Source organism: Aquila chrysaetos, chromosome 1, assembly GCF_900496995.4.
Source record: "Aquila chrysaetos chrysaetos chromosome 1, bAquChr1.4, whole genome shotgun sequence".
Classification (NCBI taxonomy): Eukaryota; Metazoa; Chordata; class Aves; order Accipitriformes; family Accipitridae; genus Aquila; species Aquila chrysaetos.
Genome location: NC_044004.1, coordinates 73,177,448 through 73,191,841, shown reverse-complemented (window position 1 = coordinate 73,191,841; position 14,394 = coordinate 73,177,448).

Here is a 14,394-nt window from a genome sequence, read left to right as displayed (position 1 = left end):
TGGGTAAAACACCAAACAGGCAAACCTTGGGTCTTGTGCACAGTCTGAAAATGTATTTCTACTAAACATATTCTTTTTATAGTGATAGTTGTTTTGGGGCATGCTATCTAATGATCTGGAGTGTGCTTGCTTATTATTTTAAAAATAGTTTTTGCACTGTAGATTGTATTTATGTAAAGCTCTGCTTTGGGGTGCCCCAATTTCAATATGAGATCTCTGTAAATATTAAGACTGTAACACTGCTTAGCTGCTAAAGTGATATGTATAGAACACTTCTACAAAAGAAATGGCAGATTTCATTGGATAGCTGTAACTGACAAACAAGATACGACACAGATATTGCTGCTTTCCCTCATGCGCTTTATGAGGTGATGCAAAGGTATTTCCAAGTTCTGTGGAGGAAGTCTAAAGGATTGGTACAATAATAGCTTTGTTTGAGCAGAGTGATCAGTGAACAACCAGCTGTATTTTTTTGTTTCAGCAATTAACTATTGATAGCCTAACTGAAAGGAATTGAATAATTGCCTGAACTTCTCATAATAATTTAGTATCTTTTTTATTAGCAAATAATCACTGGCAGTTTTGCTTTTCCAGCACTGTTTAATGCTTCATTGAATACCTCATAAGCAGCTTCAGGTATGAAACTCCTCGTTTGCAAACTCAAGATACGCATATATTAACAAAAAAAGCTAACATATACTACTGCTTTGACCCCAATATAGTACATGTATTTTAGAATTGTATGAAAAGTCTAGTAAAAGGATAAATCGCTACACTTACATTTTCAGGATTGAAGTATTCCTTGTGGACTAAGAAATTGTTTTAATTTCTCCTAATTTCAAACAGTATAGTTAGCGGCTCTCTTGCTCTTTTGAGAGCAGCCTCTCTATATAACTGAGCCGAATAATTCTTTTGAACTTTAAACCTACAGCTGTGACTTACCAGATTCCAAGCCAGCCTCACCTTCTGCTTTCCCACACTCACTAATAGCTTTCTTAAAAATAAATAACTAGTGCAAGGAGAATTTAAACCAGTCTGCCTGCCCTGATCTCCAAACTAGTCAAGTGCTGGGAGGCGGGTCAACTTGACCTTCTGCATCAGATGAGAAAGCACAATGAACAAAGGTAAATGTCGCATGCCTTTTGATGAAATGACAGCCCCAAACAGTCTTGCTTTGTCCCTGAGAAGCTTCATGTAAACATTGAACAAGAAAGGCAACAGAGTGGAATGATGAAAAACCTGCTTGCGAGAGCCCTCTGGGCAGATTAGCAAGTGTCCGACATCACCTTCCGAGACCTCCTGGAGAGGAGAGACCAGAGTCACTACACTGATTTTTGGCCATCCTTGCCAGTGTCTGCAGATGAGTCAACAAAACTTAATGGTTCATGTTAACAAAGGTTGCTGACAAATCTACAATAATCAGCATGGAAACTTGACCTCTGTATTTTGCCAAGAGGAGATCATAGACCAATTAAGCCAATGTAGTCTTTGTACCTTACCTAGGCTGAAAGCCAGATTGAAAAGGGTCATGGAAGTCAAAGATGCCAGATGGCATGACAGCTGTTTAACATAAACTTCTCAGTCACCTTCTTCACTACAGGCAGTTTAGACAGGGGGTGACAATTGATAAAATTACCAATACTAAGCTGACATCTCAAATGCAGGTGTGTAGCTGATTATTAGAAGAATGCTGGCATTTAGTTTTTCAGGTACTGATGATAAAAGTAGAGTTGATAACACTTCTGGTTATTTGATTTTGTATCTGGAGAATAGTTTCATCCTGCCTCATTTTACCATGCCTATCAGGATATGGTTAAAATGTCCAGAATCCTTGGAATTGATCCATATATTTCTTGGCACTACAAATGCCTTTTAAAATTTTTTTTTAAGTTTTCTGTTGACACTCTAATCTTGAGTCAGAAATCTGCAACTTCCTTTAAGACCTGGGTAATTTTATTAATCTGAAGGATATCTGCTGGATACTGCTTTAATTTTTGAAGTTCAGTTGTATAAAACAAATCCATCTCTTTTTCTGCCAAGGTAGAAAACAAGCTGATGGATTATATCAATGACATATATGTTACTATTTTGCCAAATTAATTAATCCATAAAATTATGGATAAATTATGATTAAAATTGTGTTTGAGAAATTTTTAAAAATGTTTATCACTAATTTTCGAACACAGGGGTGCTTACATTTGAATAAAGAAATAATCTAATTTATTCTTCTGTTACTGTGGAAAGTGAACTTCTTACAAATAGATTCTGATGTAAGAGTATTTCTTCTGATGGCCACTGTGATAAATAATGAAGAATTAGGTGAGACTGAGATGTCTAGGTTCAGTTCAGCCTACTGCAGTTGAAGGTGTTGTGGTCTGGAAATGTCTGTGTATAGTTGGTAAATAAAGCTATATTGCTGCACATGCTCCAAAAATTTACAGCTCTAGCTGATAGATGCTTAAGGTCATGTAAGAAATAGGCACTTAAACTGTAATTTCTAAAGTTTAAACCTCTTTAAATCTGCTGAAAGAGCAAATCCATTAGGCCTTGTGATCCTCAAGCCAAAACGAACACTGACAAATAGCATTGAGTTCGACCTGAAATGTAGCAAGGGAAGAGGTTTTCCCAGCTCTTATAAAACAGCCTGTTGATTAGAAAACTTGCCCAAGAAGCAGAAAGCTGGGCTATAGAATTTCCGAAATGTGAGGGAGAAGGGACCCACCACATCTCTTAGCTATGAAGGTGTGCTTACTACACAGCCTGTGGGGCTACAGATTGGACCATCCTCCCTGCTTCTTCTCCTAACATGCCACTGAGAAGAAAGAAATGCAAACTGGGGTTTGAGCAGTAAGAATGAACTAGAGGAAGCCTGGTTCTGTAAGTGTCAGGTCACTGAAGGCAGTCACAGCTTCAGGGATTACTTGTGAGTTTTACAGTGAAATGAATACGTAAAATGCACAAGCAGCATTAGTAGTGTGGACCTGAAGGCAGGAGGTGGCTCTAATCCAATCTGAGGCCAGACTGATGGCCTACTAAGGTGTTTAACTTGCTGAATAATAAAGGCCTATGAAATTCTTTGAATTAAGTTTGGTTTCCTTACAGTTACTTTACTGTAGTGAGAGGATATCTTTTGGAAAACCTCAGATGTAATCTAAAGTTTTCCAGTGAGCAGCATGCATAGAAATGGAGATGCTGTCAGATGGTCTGCATACACTTCCCCATTCATGTGAGGCTGAACATAGGTGATGCTTAGATCAGTTTTCAGTAAAGAAAGCTCTACCCACTCAACCACATTTTTTAACACGTATTATGCTTGTTTCTAGGCATGAATTTACAGAACTCATCATAATCAAAAAAACAAAGAGATTCCCAGATGGGAAAAGGAAGGAGAGACAGCCTTGAAAGACATTTACTTTCGTGTCTGGAATGGTATTGAAAGGCAGGAAAAAGTAGTGACTTGCACTCACTAGTAAGTGGAATTTTTTTTTTTTCCCCTTTAGACTTCCTTCTAGACTTTACTTTAAACTGTAACAATTTGAAGAACTACAGGTATGTTCTTCCTTTTCTCTGGTTATCAGTGGCATCCTTGCAATAATAAAAGTGAAAAGAGTGATTCACCCTGATGATGCAGAAAGCTTTAATATGCTCCTTCTCCTTTACTTCCCTGTGGAGCTAATAGATGTCAGAAAGGGGCAAGAGATGAGAGCTTTTGCACATGTGCATTTATGTTTCCAGCATTGCCTGTGTGTTCAAAAGAAAAAATCACTGTGGGACTTTTTTTTTTTTTTTTTTTGTATGTGATGATCTTTTGTTGCATCAATTGAGAAAGGAAGTAATCACTTGGGAATAGCTACTTTATACAAGTTCAAAAGACTCCCAAAAGAGAAGAAAGTCATACTTTACTCTATACAATACAGCAAATGCCAGAAGAGGTGGGTCATTCTCACTACAAGCCATAGGACATATGAGGCCAAATTTAACCCTAGTGTAAATTCCACTTGAAGTGACTAGAATTATCAGAGGATGAAACTAGACAATCATCAATGGACAAAAAAATAAAATATTGAGAACTCTTTTGAATATGTGGCAGTTTCATGTTAGTATGCACAAAGGCTATTAAAAGCTATTGACTCAAAAGCTCATTACTTACTAACTTTTTTCCACAACCAAGTGCTGATTAGCTGATTAAGTACGTTTCATTTCTGTTCTATAAAAGTAATGGCTTCCTTACAGTCTGGAGGATTTTGCTAGTCCCAACCTAGGCGACCAGGTCTGTTTGTGGAAAGGCGTAATGCAGCGTGGATCTGGAACATGACAGAGATCTCTAGACCTTACTCTGCTGGGAAGAATAGATAATCCTACAAACCGGATATTATTGCATGCATCTACTCTGTAATGAAGCTTTGTTTCTCCCTAGTTTGCTCACTTCTGGCTTTGTATAAGGTCTACATAAAGGCTGCCCCAAAATTAAGAATATTAGATAAAAGGTAAGTGATTTGCATACACAGATCAGAATAGAAATCCAGGGACAGGTAAGGGATGAGAGCACAGATACGTATCTATGGAGATGCTATGTCCCCAGTATTACATAAAAGTGAGGCCCAGTGGCTTTTGTTACAGACCCTGTTGTTATGACAGGATTTTCAGAGTGCGTAGTAGTTACTTAATTCATATTTTGATTGGAAGCACCAGGGTTTTTATTACTGATTTCAAAGTAAACAGAGGTTGTATAACACAAAGTGCAAGGTAGCATACCAATGCAGTATTGAAAAAAGCATATTTTTAAATACAGAAAGCGTTTAAAACAGAACAGATGCGTGTATATTTCTGATTGTGTTCAGTCAAAGAATTCTTCTATGAATTCTTTGATTAAAGGTGATTCAAACCACAAGTAAAATTGCTCAGTGATTACTTCCAGCATCTTCTCACTAGTCTGGTATGTGATCTCAGATAATGCTACAATTCACAAAGTCTTACTCCAGGAGGTCCCCGCCACCTCTCTTTTGGCAGGAAAAAAGATAAGAATGTGTTTAGCAGTAAGACTCAGGAGTCTGCCTTCAGACCTGTCAGATACCTTTGTGTTTGTATGTCTGTAGCTTCTGATAGCACCTTTCCCCTTCTGCTTCAGCTTTGGCACCCAAATGGACTCATAAGTGCTACCAGCCTCACACCAGTCAAAGGATTCTAGGGAAGGATTATTTGTATTGCATTTTCTCCCTGCTTTTTCTAGAGGAAAAGTGCATTTTCTAGTTCTTTTCATCAGTCTTTTAGGAGTTTTGGCTTTTTCCTGCAGAAAGAGAGCACTCTATTTAGAATGCCTTTCATTAACAGAACAATGGCTGGTTTATAAAACAAGTAGGTTCAAAATGCTGGAACTTCTTGCTAAGTGTATTTTCCTAGCTGACAGTTTTGTGGTATTCAGCTGCACTGTACAAGCTTTTGAAGAATTTTGCCTGTATTCACGTATCTAGTTTTGAATCTTTTCTCTCAAGTAATTAGTTTTAAATTACTCTATCACTTTAAATGTCTAGTTTGTTAAGTTCACCTGCTGTAGTTGCTTTAATGTGCAGTGTTAGTAGTCATATATCTGACGCTGCTGAATAAGCATTAATCGTAGTGGATTGCATTCTTTTTTATTAGAGTTTTTAGAAGGCTTTCCAAATTTATGCTTGACTATTGAAATAAATATTTACACTAGTTACCATTTATTTGTGTTTATTTGCATCTTTTGAAGAAATGAACGTGTTCAAGAAAAAAAAGGGTAAGCAAGGAAAGTTTGCTCAAGCAAAAGGTTTTTAAGTATTGAATTTAAATAATAGATACAAGATTCTGTTGCCTATTTTTATTTGTTTTGTTCTCTTGTAATATTTGCTCTGATGGCTTAATTAATTTCATAATGGAAAGATATAACGTATATTGTACCCCACTCTCATTTTGTACTAATTACCAGCTTGCAAGAAATTTGACAAGTTAGTTTGATAACATCTTCAGCAATTATTTTGATTTTTGCTATTGTTGCGCTACAGTTTTTGTCAGCTACAGAAATGTTAACATATTCCCCAGGATTTCCAGAAAACCACTAGCCCTATACTTCTGTATGTGTATTCTAGCAAAGGGTCTCCAACAGTAATTTTGAGTGTTTGCAATTTTCAACCCAGCTGGTTGCAGAGCATCCACAGCGAGAGGAATGAAGCCAGTACTACAATTTACACTAAGAACATTCCAAACTCCTTAAGGATTCCTTAATCCCTGGCTTTTACTCTGAAGTATGCAGTACTGTTTCATTAAGGAAATGCACTATAGATTCATCCCAGAAAGTGGTATAACGAGGGTTGGTTTTATTTGGTTGTTTTGGCAGCTTGATCTTTACGTACTGTCTTCATTCTTCAAATGAGAGCATCACTGTATTTCTTCTATGATTTTTGGGAAGTTACTTTCTGGTTTTAGACAAACTTACTATAACTGATGTCTTGCCACTTGTGGCTCTGTGGTTATTTGTAACACAAACTGGTGTCAACTGTGCCCTAGTGATCAGATGGTAAACTGGCAGATTGCTAATCCTTTCTCATTTGTGCTGCTTTTCCTCCTACCTCGGTGATTATAAGGTTTATTTCCCTGGCTCAATAGCCATCATTTAAAAAACTAAATTATTTCTCAGTATCACAATGCTCATTGGACTAATTGTATGGGGTTTTCTTCCTCTTTTTACATGTGGGAAAATAAACAACAATTAAGTAATTTACTTTAAGACCATAAACGGCATTTGTTGCTTCTTATGAAATACAGTAATGGAAAGTTTCTATTACATGTATCTGTAAAATTAATTCAGATTGTTACTCTGTGCATGCACGTACCATATAGGCCAGTTACCATGTGCTCAGAGACATTCATTTTATAGTAAGTTGCTCGTATGATCGCAGTTAGTCACTGGAGATCATTCTGTGCTTCTCTGGGGCTGAGGTTGTTTACAATGAGCAATGGGAAAGCGCTAATCCTCCCTTAGAGCTCTCCATCTGCAGAAGCAGATGACTGTTCATTTCAGAAATTTGTCCTGATATAGGGCAAAGAGCACATCTGCTTAATCACCCAAATGGCCCATTTTTATAAATGCATGCTTTCTTTTATAACTACCATGCACACATACAGACACAAACTCCACTGTAGTTTTGGTGATTGATTTCATTATTTTAATGGGTGATAATCCACATTATGGAATAACATGGATCTTTTAGGGTAAAGCTTTTACAAACCACTTTATTAGAATATGCTATTTAAAATAATAAGAGAAAACAACAGAACAGTTACTACTTAACATGTGTGTATATATATATGTTTCTTCTGAATACCTGAACTGATAGACACCTAGCAACTGTATATTATAAAACATATGCAAAGAAAGTATTATATACATAGCAGATATTATCCCTGACCCAAACAAGAGAATACCATAGGTAGGATCCTTTGTTTGAAAGACTGCTGCCAGAAGCACTGTCCCAGTACCCTACGCGCTTTCAGTACTTCATGCTCAAAAGCAACCCTTTTTACCTGCAGGAGCAATGGAAGAATTTTATGCATCTAGAATTAGACTATGCAGTTTTCTTGTTAAGCCAGTACAGTTTTTAGCAGCAGATAGCCACTGGGAGAACATACTAAAATAGAAGTGGTATGGATTTCTGAAAGAATTCTGGCAGATTTTCCATATATTGGACAAATATTACAGTGCTGTGCAGTTTTCATATTTTAGGATTTACAACATTATTTCTCTATTGACAAGACAGGCCTCAGCCCTAAGCAATAATAGAGCCTCTTAACTATAGCAGTGAGAGAGGCTACTTGGAAAAAAGTTTTCTATACTGTGAAACTTTTCAGCTTTTGAAGTTTTCCCCCCATCTTTCTTAAGGACTGAGAAAAAAGGCTTAACAAGTGTGCGTGTGAATGTGCATAGAACTTGATTTTCATAGGCAGAGAAGAGGAATACAGAAGAGAAATAAGATGAGACAAGCATTAAAAAAAAAAACCTCAGACACCCCAATGTGTGATAGTCAAGTACCTGTGCTGACATCCCAAGTCAAGCTCTTAAATTATTAACACAGTTTGCCTTCTTTCTTGGTGGATGTCTCAAAGCTGGCTGACTTTGACTGAAATGTTTCATTTTTGAAAACCTGGCATTTTTCCAACAGCCACAGTTTCATTAAAGCTTTTCCATTAGGAAAAGAAATGGTTCAGTGACGAGCTTCTAAGTGTGGACTCCACAGTATCTGTCCTACAGCACTGATGAGGAATGAATAGCAGCTCCGTAGGGCTCCTGGCATGTAGCATACCCACCAGCAGTCTGATTGTATTATATGTGGCACACAATAATGTAGAAATACCATAATGTGATGAATATTTTATACCTTTCCTGGTATAAAATATTAATTTGGTTATTCATTCACCTTTAATGAGCTAAATTAGAATCACATTTGAAACATTGTTTAAAACATTATCCATGTTTACTTGTCTTATAACATAAACACCCGTTAAAGGTTCCATATATCAAGCTGTAGACCACATTTTTCTTCAGATTCCCCTCCTCCCTGCAACCCTTCTGCCAAGTTAGTGATATTTGTGTTTTATATTTTGCTTAGTTATATGAAAAAATCGTAAGTAGCAGGAAGAGCTATATAGATGTGTAGTTGAGACTGGAAAACACACAAGAACAAATTGTCATTCCTGTTCCTCCTACTTCAGTCTGGAGTAGATGCACAAAACTTCCTCTTTACCTACTTCTTACAGTCACAGCATGAGACCATCTGACATGGCCACTCCAAATGACAAGGAGGCCTGGCTTTACTCGTTAGAGGCAGCCACAATTTAGACTCAGGTGGTAATACAGAATAAAAGCACTCATTTTCCATCCAGCATAATCAAAGGAATGTGGAAAGTACAGGATGAAATTGTCAGAACAAAAGGAAGTAAAGTGAGGAAAACCATAATGGGCAATGGAAGAGTAATCAAAAAGAATGAGGGGATGCTAGGTAATTGGCCAGGTAAATGGCATCAGAATGCAAAAGGGCATGAAAAAGAAACAGAAAAGAGTAATCAAGAAGATGAGGGAAGCGTATGTTAAGACATAAAACATCAAGTACAAGTGTTTAAACATTACCTGTGCGTTCTGTCAGATATATCTGAAGGGGAATGTTTTATGCAGTCATATTTTCAACTTTATGACTTAGTAATTACATAGCCTGACTGCCTCAGAAAAGTGAATTAAAATACAGTATTTAAACTACTATGAGCCGCTATCTGATCTGCCAGGTGTTAGGCATTTCATAGTAGCTTGAGGACTCTATTTATATGTATTATATGGCTTTAAATATTGTACAGATGTGAATACAATCACATCATTTTAAATGTGCACATTCAATGAGGCATCTGCGTTTTTCACAAACATCATAATTGCATAAAAGAGGGAATTGTGAATGAATCCTTGGATCTGTGATTTTAACATAAATATGTGGTAAATATTGTTAGCTCTCTATTAAAGGGGACACAGGCTAAATACAATGAGTGTTGAGAAGAGGTGTAATTTCCAAGTGTTTTGTGTTAAATATCTAATCAGCATGGAGGATTCCATCTAAATCTCAGCAATATAAAATGAATGGCTTTCATTTTATCTTCCTACTATATTTTTCAAAGAAAAGTGCAATACATTCTACTAAAAAAAAAAAAAAAAAATCACCCCTTGCCCCCAAATTCCTAACACTTGTTCCCCAAGAAATGGCTTTCAATGTCATATTTTTATTAAAAAGATTGAGTTGAATGCTCTTCTAGCTTAGATAGTTTTTCAGGGTACAGTTCCACAATGTAATGTGTTTGGTGAAGAGAAATGGGCACCTTTATGAGCCATTGCAAATAATTAAAATGCAGATAGCTGTATCTTTCAGGAGTGACTCACATTGCATTGCTCTCACCTGGCAGCCTCTGGTAGGCACGGGTGGGATGAAGTAGCTACTTGCTGCCTCCCACCTGAAAGAAGGCCCTGACTGCATCTGCACTCCTTCTTAAATGCTGTTTTATGGTGGTATGGAGTAGAGCCAGTTGATCATGCAGTTGGGCTGTTGTTTCACCTGGAAGGTGTCTCTCTCCCAGATAAGAATGGTGTATTTCTGTGTGATCCCTTCTCTAGAGTCTGTTCTGTGTGGCTTATTTACTCCTGGTTTGTACTGGAATGGAATAGGCAGAAGTACATGGTTAAGTGGTTTCAGATGGGCAATTCCTCTGTGCTGTGACTAGGCCATGTCAAGGGAAGGTGAAATGTTTATTCAAACCATCTTAAGTAGTTTTAAGCCTAAACCTACAACCCTTTTGTTCTGAAAGGGATTAGATGTGTTCATGTTGTCAGATACAGCAGAGAAGCACATTGAGGTGGTTTGCCTTTTTCAGCAGTTAGTTGTGATCCTCCGGGTGAGAGTCTATGTCAATGCAACTGCAAGTGTAATTGCTATGTAATTACTGTGCTTATTAAATATGAAAACAACATGACGGAGTTTATACTCAAGAGCTTGACTTCACAGTGCCACGGACATGCCCCTTTTTGTGCTGTGTTGCACTGTTAAAACAGAAGATGATTGCTACAGAACTGATCTTTGGCGAATATACCTGTCTTTGTTCTAGGGAGAGAGGCTTGGACTAAGCTATATGGGAAATATAGTTTTATTTGGTTTAAAAAGTCCCATTGACTAGGAATGTTTTCCCATGATGTAATGCTATGTGATGGTACATTTATACCAGCAAAGCCATCTTCATTGAGATCGGGCTTTTCAGGTGTAGTTTATGATACAAGAAATGTTTATCAAAATACATAGTTTTAAGAATGTAAAAACATTAATAAATTATCTATCTCAGTTTTTCCATAATTTACATTCAGGACTGAATGTCATCAGAGCATGTTTTTGAAAACCTGATTTCAAGCTAAAAAATTGCTATACTTTGATAACTGAACAAACACACAATTTTTCTGAAATGCAAGCAGCAGAACATCAGGCATTTTTTATGACTTACATCACTGTAGCTCCAAGGCTAGAGCTATGGATCAAGTTCCTGAGGAATTTGTACGTAAAACCTATACCACTACCAGTTCAAGATTATTATATTCATACATCTATTTGGTTATTTTGAGCAGAGAATAAAAGTCCAAAACACCTACGGCATTTTTATTGTAGGTTAATTTTTTTTAACAAATTCAGCACATCCTTCTGAGGAGACAGTTATTATTACTACTGTAAAATCATTTAGAATGCATTTGCATGGCTTAATTGACCTTGAATAATGCAAACTCTTCCACTCCGCCTGATATGAGATGGAAGGAAAAGGCAGCGAGACTTGCATAATCTTCCTGTTAAATTCACACTGCCAAAATGAAAGGAAAACTGACTTAGAATTTGTCTCTAAATCACTTTCCTCTTTACCCAACGACATGAAGGTACAAAAAGAACCTGAAAAGAATTTGGTTAGCCCTCAGGAAGGCACAGTTGTGCCTAGTTTCAAGACATTTAATAACGGCTGACATTTTCTATGGCTCGTGGAGCTCTCCTTTGTAAAGATTATAGTTTCAGCAATGGTAGTCAGGTTATTTTAAGTTTATAGTAAATTTAAAATTATTTGTTTCTGTTAGAGATTGCTACTCACCATGCTATTTCTCAGTGTATCATACTGAGTCTTATTGAGATACCTAAGCAGCTTTACTTGTTGATTTGCTCATCCATCCACAATGTGTAAACCAGTCCTTTCCACAACTGTACGAGATGCTTGTGTTTACCCTGTGATGACAACTCTGGTCTTCAGCTAAAATTCTTCTTAAGTACTTTCTTTGTAACCTTCATTTCTTCATGCTGTTGGTTGTCACTTGGTGTCTTTATGTAGTTGCCTTAGACATTTTAAAGAGACATTACAATTATGTCCAGTATTTCCCTTTGGTGCTGGTGGAAAAGAGCTTCTGGTTGGTAACTTCTCAACTGTCCTCAAATGCCCCCACCATGTTTTGGGGTTCTTTTTGAAGGCACATATTTTCCTATTTAAAGTCTGATAGATGGGTTCTACAATTATATCTGAGAAAAAAACACACAGCTTTACTCTGATTTTATTTTTTTTGTTGGGTTTAGTGAGCTCTGTGGATTGCTTTTCTAATTATGAAGTTGTGATTGCTTTGGAGCTACATTGCTTATGGTGATTCTAACGACATAGGTATAGTTGAACAGCAGTAATCCAAATGTAGGAGTTTCTAGAATGCACGTTACTAATCCTTCTGTTGCACAACTACAGTATCTGTGGAGTGAATTGGGCTTTCTTCTTTCTTCTGTATTACAAGCTTACCTCTTCAGTTCAACATAGTGTTTCCTGCTTGAAGTCTGAATATGTGTTTCTAGACTTCTCATATTAATCATCCCCTGATTACTTCTGGTTTTGTTTCCTCAAGTTAGCAATATTTTTTTCATTGCTGTCTTCTGTGGTCTTGTAGGTGAATAATATCATTTATTGTATTTCCCTTCATACAAAGCCAGCTCCATTTTTATAGCAGCAAAAGCCACTGGAGATTCTGCGGAAAAAGTATGGCTCCGTTGCATGAAAAGTGCGGGGAAAAGTCTTAAATACCTGATTGGAGTTGTTTGCAAAGTTATAAAGCTTCTTCAAATACAGGAGTTCTTTTCAAAGGAGCTTCCTTTTCCACTTCTCTAGCCTTATTAGAAACTCAGGACTGTATCAGGGCTTCAGAGTGTACTTAGTGGTCTACTTCACAGTCCTTGTACGACAGTTCTCCATACCGGAGGCTGTTTGGGACTGCGGAACAGTGGAAATCTAGTGGCCTTCCCATTTCCGGAAGAAAACCACAGAATCCCAGCACATATATTAATTTTGCTCTAGTACATCTATTTATTTTTTCTTTTCTTTTATTCTATTTTTAATTATTGTGAGTCTTCCATCATCCTTTTGTTAACATTTCAGTAAATGTTAAAGAACAAAGATTAAAGAGCAGCCAATGCAAGTGTGACTTTAATTAAACTGTTGAGCCAGGATATTTCATTCTGAATATTACTGAACTTGCATTATCTCACATTTCATTGATTAACTGCATTTAAGTGTAAATTTTGATGCCACATATCCTATATTATTTTTAATCAAGATAATCTTGTCTTAAAATGTGGCAATTTATTTCTGAATCAATGTTAGTGAGAATATAGTATTTACTCTAGATTATTTTAGCATACTACTTGGACCAAGGAAAAGTAGTTCATTGGTATTTGGACCAAAGGATACTTTGAACTACCCACAATGTTTTTTCCTTCCATAGATAACGTAAGGCCTTTTGGCAACATTTCTGGATTTTTAAGCAAATACCATGAGTCTATGTAAGGTATATCTGTGAAGTACAAGTAAGCGTTGTACAGGACAGGAGATTGAAATTATTGCAAATTCAAGTATCTGATGACTTCCTTATCGCATAAAAGGAAAGTATTTTTAATACATTTAAATAGGTGGTTTGTATCAGAAATGGTGACTATTTCAGTTCAATATATGCAAAGCAATACATTTGACTTCCTATTTTAAAACAGCAGGTCTTGTTTGAAAATTGATCTAGCCTAAGAAGTATTTGAACTCCCAAAGGCATAAACCAACGTCTTTTTAATAGAATGACATTTTTAGCATTTATTTAAAGTTATTTGGAATTTTGCTTATGCTTTGCTTTATTAAAAAAGTACAACTCTAAAACATTTAAATTTTAACAAGATAATTTCTTCTGTCTTCTTTATCATAATACTCCATTCTATATATTATGGTATTCTATGCCACAATATAAATCAGTTGCCTAATTTGGTGACTGCATCAAAAGAGTCCATTCTTGCTATATTTAATGAAAAAAAAAAAACCAAACCACTCTACAAATTTTATATTGTGGCTGCCTGGGAAAAGGAATCGGGATCAGTAAGGGCAGCTATTTGCTTCAGTTCTTTTAAAAACAAGTAGAATGTGGGCATCTCACTGCCACTTGTGCATTTGAAAATACCAAAAATACTGAACATGTGAATGGTGAGCAGTGAATGGTATGACTGGGTCAGTACCTTTGCTTTGTGCCCTTGTTCCCCCCTGTTCAAGTTGATAACAGCTGATATCAAAGCTCCAGCAGCCTTGAAGCATATCACTCCATTTATGGCCAGTCTAGCAAAATGAATCTTTTCAAACATGAGTTTAAGGTTAATCTATTTCAAGTACGCTTCAGTCGCGGGTTAGCACAGCCTCTGCATCTTCTACAGCTGAGTAAAAAGTAATCTCACTTAGGTTATTCCCACTTGGAACTCAACTGGGTGTTCATGCAAGTGAAGCAACTATCGATGCTTTACACTATTTGGTGTGTAC